Consider the following 5,572-nt stretch of genomic DNA (forward strand, 5'->3'; position numbering starts at 1 on the left):
ACCGAGCAGTGCTCTAACAACATCGAATGCCCAGACTGAAAGTAATGGTGGTGGAGAAAAGATAGAAGAGGCAGAGTCTAATACTGACTCTTGAGAGACAAAAACAGAGACTGGGGGACATGCATAACCTGTTGAAAACCTAATTGAGACAAAGAAAAGGGAGAAGGTGTAGGAAAAGGTAGATGAAAAGGTAGATGAAAATCAAGAGCAGAAGTCAGAAAACTCCAGCGATAACAAAAAGGATAGTTCAGACAGTAGCCAGGGGTGCTAATGAGGTATTTTCTGATGCCACACAAGAAGAAATTCTGAATGAGACTACCACACAGAATGGATCGTTCTCTATGCAGCGGGGCGGAGTCAAAGAATGAAAAGGAAAAACACCAATCCACTGAGTCCAAAGAGGAAGATTTCACTGGATATAGCTGGAGGGTGTGTAATGTCACTGCTGGACCAGACTATATACCTTGCTTGGAAAATGTGCAAGCTCTAAAGAAAATTAAAAGTGCTAGGCATTATGAATACACAGAGAGACACTGTCCTGAAGTGGCCTCCACCTGCCTTGTTGCACTTCCTGAAGGATATAAACGACCAATTGAGTGGCCTGTAAGCAAGGACAAGGTAAGTGATTACATTCTCAATCTTTTTGTTTTGATTTTTAATTTTTTTTTTTAATTTTTAGTGTGTATTCTTTTGTATTTGGTTCCTCTAGCAGGAAAAAACCAAATCTAATCGAACTTGAGGTTCGGTTTGGAGAAAATAAACAAATAGTATTCGAACTACATGAATAGAAGAGTTCGGCTAGGGAAAAAAAAGTACGAGCTAACCGAACTCAACACATGGGTTTACAGAGAAGAGTTCGGCCAAGGAGAAAATTTTGCGAACTAACTGAACTCAACATATGAGTTTATAGATAAAAGTTCGGTTAAGGAGAAATTTTTTGCGAACTAACCGAACTATGCATTTGGTGTTATATGCAAAAGTTCTGTTACGTCCAGAAAATTTCGTTTTAGCCGAAGTGTTCTTCGTGTTCTTGGTTTCAGAAAGTTCGGTCACCAAACTAAAGTATTTTAAAACTTCTACTAACTGAAATTGCTATTGTAAGTTTGTAACTTCCATTTTTCACCCAATTTGGATGATTACTACTCAATTTTATCAATCAAAAACGAATTAAAAGTAATGGTTTGTGGCTAAAATACCTGCGAATTTGAATGTTGCTAGAATATGGGTCTTGCCGAACCAAAGATACTACATAGATCAAATCAAATTATTCCGCCCTTTCTGCAATCAACAAATTCTAATATATTAAACTATTTAGAGCATGAAATAAGTATTCCCCCGTCCTTATTATATAGGCGAAAAATTGGATTTTCCTAGTCCCATTAGATAGGCAGAATTCTAATTATAAAATGTTTTTTTGACATATTTATGTTGTATGGGAAATTGTTTTGGGAATAAGATAAGAGTATAGACAAGAAAAAACATGAAAATTTATAAAAACCATGCATTTTCTTATTCTAAGAGATTTCATATTCTCCGCCTATATATCAGGGACGGAGTATCCATATACGTACGTGTATTTATATTGGTTCGCCGTATCATGTGTCTCGGTATTTGAACCTGTGGACACTGATTCAAGATTCTTAGTTTGGGAGGATTAGTTTTGTGCCGGTCAGTATCAGCACGAGTGTTATTCAACCAAAGTGATAGTGCACAAAGTCCACTACCGGTAGTTTTCCCGGTTGACCAACAAATAACATGAGTTAACTTGATTACGAGAACCATTAAGTTCTCATGCTACCTCCCACCGTGGAGGTAGGAGTTCCAATTCGATAATAATCGGAATCCACTCCACTGAGAACTTACAAATTTTTGTGAGTTTAATTTTGATACCGTTTAATTAATTTTTGTTTTTATTTGACAAAATATGATTCAATTTCTAAAGCCTAAGAAAGCAACCATTTATTCTCATAGTAGATGGTACTTCTTGTTTGTATATTTGTCAAAGTAATCCTCGAAGCTCCAAGGAGCATCATGTATCTTCATGTGTTATAAAATTTTCTTATATCCCACTTCTTGTTTTTTTTCTTCTTATTTACTACGTATTTAGTTAGCAGACGAGTACTCTTTTGTCAACCATTTTTTTAAACTAGTTAGAAAAAGCATCAGTTAGCTTAGATGGTTAATTATGTTTTGGTTGTTTATCAATAAGGGGTGGATTGGGATTAGGGCGAACTCCTTGTATGCATGAACATACCAGCCCATAATTGTACTCTCGTTCTCATTCCTACGTTAATCTTTCATTATAAAGAGTTGCATCTTATTCTTCATCGATGCAAACCAAACTTATCAACAAATAGAATTATTTATAAGATGGATAAGAGACTCGCATGTTTTTTAGTTTTCTTTGTTGCGGTCATCGCCATAGAAGCAACATTCGCTCAAAGTGACGATACTGGCAACGGCGATGAAAATGGCAATGGAAACCGCAGTAACGGAAATGAGAACAACAACTACGGTGATGGCTATGGTAGTGGTTACGTCACTGAAGGAAATGGAAATGGAAATAACGGAAACGGCAGTGGCAATGGCAATGGCAACAACTGGTAACAACAATGGAAATGCCAACAACGCTAGCGGCAGTGGCAATAGTAACAACGGTAACAACAATGGAAATGGCAGCAACGGTAGCGGCAATGGCAATAGCAACAATGGTAACAACAATGGAAATGGCAACAGAAGTAACGGTAATGGCAATAACAACAATGGAAATGGCAACAACGGTAACGGCAATGGAAACGGCAACAATGGTAATGGCAACGGAAATGGCAATGGCAACAACGGTGATGGCAACGGCAATGGCAATAGCGGTAACGGAAATGGAAATGGTGACAGTGGCAACGGATGGAAATGGCAACTACGGTAACGGCAACGGCAATGGTAATAATGGTAACGGGAATGGCAATGGAAGCAGTTATCCACCAACACCAGACAACTACAAATGTCTTGCCACTGCTGGAGGGCGATGCTCTAATGTCCTCCTTATTTGTCCTCCTGAGTGCCCACTTAGAAAACCTAAGAAGAACAAAAGGAATAAGGGATGCTACATCGATTGTACTAGGTGTGAAGCAACTTGCAAATGTAAGTCTCCCAGATCTTTAAGAATTTATTTTTGCAAGCAAGCCTTCTCTACTAATCAACACATAGTTTAGAAATTGATACGAGGATTTATTTTTAACCATATTTTTTGTGTTACAGTTAGGAGAGCTAACTGTGAAGGTTATGGATCCATATGTTACGATCCAAGATTTGTTGGTGGTGACGGAGTTATGTTCTACTTCCATGGAGCCACTGGAAGTGACTTTGCTCTTGTATGTGACCATGACTTCCAAATTAATGCACACTTCATTGGAACCAGACCACAAGGACGGACCCGTGATTTCACTTGGATTCAAGCTCTATCGGTATTGTTCCACAATCACAATCTTGTTCTTGCAGCCAAGAAAGTCTCATATTGGGACGACAAGGTCGATTCTCTCGTTGTCCGATGGAACGGAGAAATTATTGATATACCCACAGACGGGAAGGCAGAATGGAGAATCACTGCGGATGGAGATAGAGAAGTTATAGTAGAGAGAACTGCTGATGCAAACAGTGTAAGAGTGACCATAACCGGATTGGTAGAAATGGACGTAAGAGTAACACCAATTGGCGATGACGAAAACCGTGTCCATAAATACCAAATCCCATCTGATGATGTTTTTGCTCACCTCGAAACTCAATTCAAGTTTAAGAATCTATCAGATTCAGTTGATGGAGTTCTGGGTCAGACATACCGTTCCGATTATGTTAGTCCTGTTAACGTTGGTGTCGCGATGCCAATGATGAGGGGAGAGGGATATTTCAAAACACCTCTTTTCTTTCTCCTTTATGCCAACGTTGCAGGTTCAAGGGTGCGGAACCCGAATTTGCTGCCATTAGTATGGTGGTTTAGTATTAATTAATTGTTTTATCCTATCAAGAAAAGGCAAGTCAATCTTGATAATATGTACCTATTTACAAGATTTGTTGGTTCATTATTTCGAAAGACTCGTTCTTCTTTCTTTCTGAGGCGACGACATTACTTAATTTTCTGATTACAGATGTAAATAAGGGCACTGATAGTTTGCCTATGTGATACACGTGTATCTTTCTTTCTCCGAGAATCAATAAACATCTAGCTAAGTTGGGGGAAGAATCCTATATTAGAAAGGAATCCTTTGTTTGTACCCTATTAAAATAGTGTATATGCAAACCGTACAAGCTATTTGATATCGGTAAAATGTGGGTTTATTGAGGAAACCCACATGGCTTATTAAAGAAGCCCGACTGGGTTTATTAAGGAAATCCAGTGGTTTATTGAGGAAACCAAAAATGGCTTATTAAAGAAGTCCGACTGGGTTTATTGAGGAAACTAAAAATGGCTTATTAAAGAAGTTCGGTTGGGTTTATTACGGAAACCCAGTGGTTTATTGAGGAAACCAAAAATGGCTTATTAAAGAAGCCCGACTGGGTTTATTAAGGAAACCCAGTGGTTTATTAAGGAAACCAAAATGGCTTATTATTGAGAAAACCAAAAATAGCTTATTAAAGAAGCCCGACTGGGTTTATTGAGGAAACCAAAAAATGTCTTACTAAAGAAGCACGTATGGGTTTATTAAGGAAACCCAATGGTTTATTGAGGAAACCAAAAATGGCTTATTATGGAGGCCCAATGGCTTATTATGGAGGCCCAATGGTTTATTATGGAAACCATTAAAGATAAATACAAATCTCAAGAGATAAATATGGTTATATTGAGATAACTATGAATCCGGAGAAGATAGCTTAGAATCTCTCAAGATATATCCAGATCCTTGAAGATAAACATGAATCTTGCAGGATATATACAAATATTGAGGAGATAAGTACAAATCTAAGTGGTTATTTAAGATAACTACAAATCTCTTAAGATAAAGGTAAATCTTAGTGGTTATTTGAGATAGCTACAAATCATAACAATTATATTTGTTTTCTGCCTATAAATAGAGGCTGAAATCCAACTCAAAAGGTACAAATCACAATTACTTTTCTCCTCTAAAATAACCTGTCTAGAGCTCTCTCTGACATAAGCATCGGAGTGTATAAATAGAGGCTGAAATCCAACTCAAAAGGTACAAATCACAATTACTTTTCTCCTCTAAAAAAACCTGTCTAGAGCTCTCTCTGACATAAGCATCGGAGTGTCTTTGCAGGTACCCCCCTCTCCTCAATTTTCATCTACAATTTCTGGAGAAATAAAGCAACGACAGAGATTCAATCATCTTACACACATCTCGAGGAGTGCTGGGGTAAACATTTTTGCACCAACATCTTTTGGCGCCGACTAAGGGGACTCGTGTAAAACAATCATGTTTTGCCATTGAGAGAGATGCGGAACAAATCATGCACGAGTTCGATGCAAAAAAAAAAGGTTAAGAAACCGTTGCGAGGTTGAAGAAACCGTTAGAAGGTTGAAGAAACTGTTGCGAAGTGGTTGAAGAAACCGTTACAAGGT

At 37.9% G+C, this 5,572-nt stretch overlaps 1 pseudogene; it reads left to right on the forward strand.

Annotated features, from left to right (window-relative positions):
• The first annotated feature begins 2,612 nt into the window (after window positions 1-2,612).
• Window positions 2,613-3,991, forward strand: LOC113295304 (annotated as a pseudogene).
• Window positions 3,992-5,572: the final 1,581 nt, after the last annotated feature.

The sequence above is a fragment of the Papaver somniferum genome, chromosome 7 (genome assembly GCF_003573695.1).
Source record: "Papaver somniferum cultivar HN1 chromosome 7, ASM357369v1, whole genome shotgun sequence".
Taxonomy (NCBI): domain Eukaryota; kingdom Viridiplantae; phylum Streptophyta; class Magnoliopsida; order Ranunculales; family Papaveraceae; genus Papaver; species Papaver somniferum.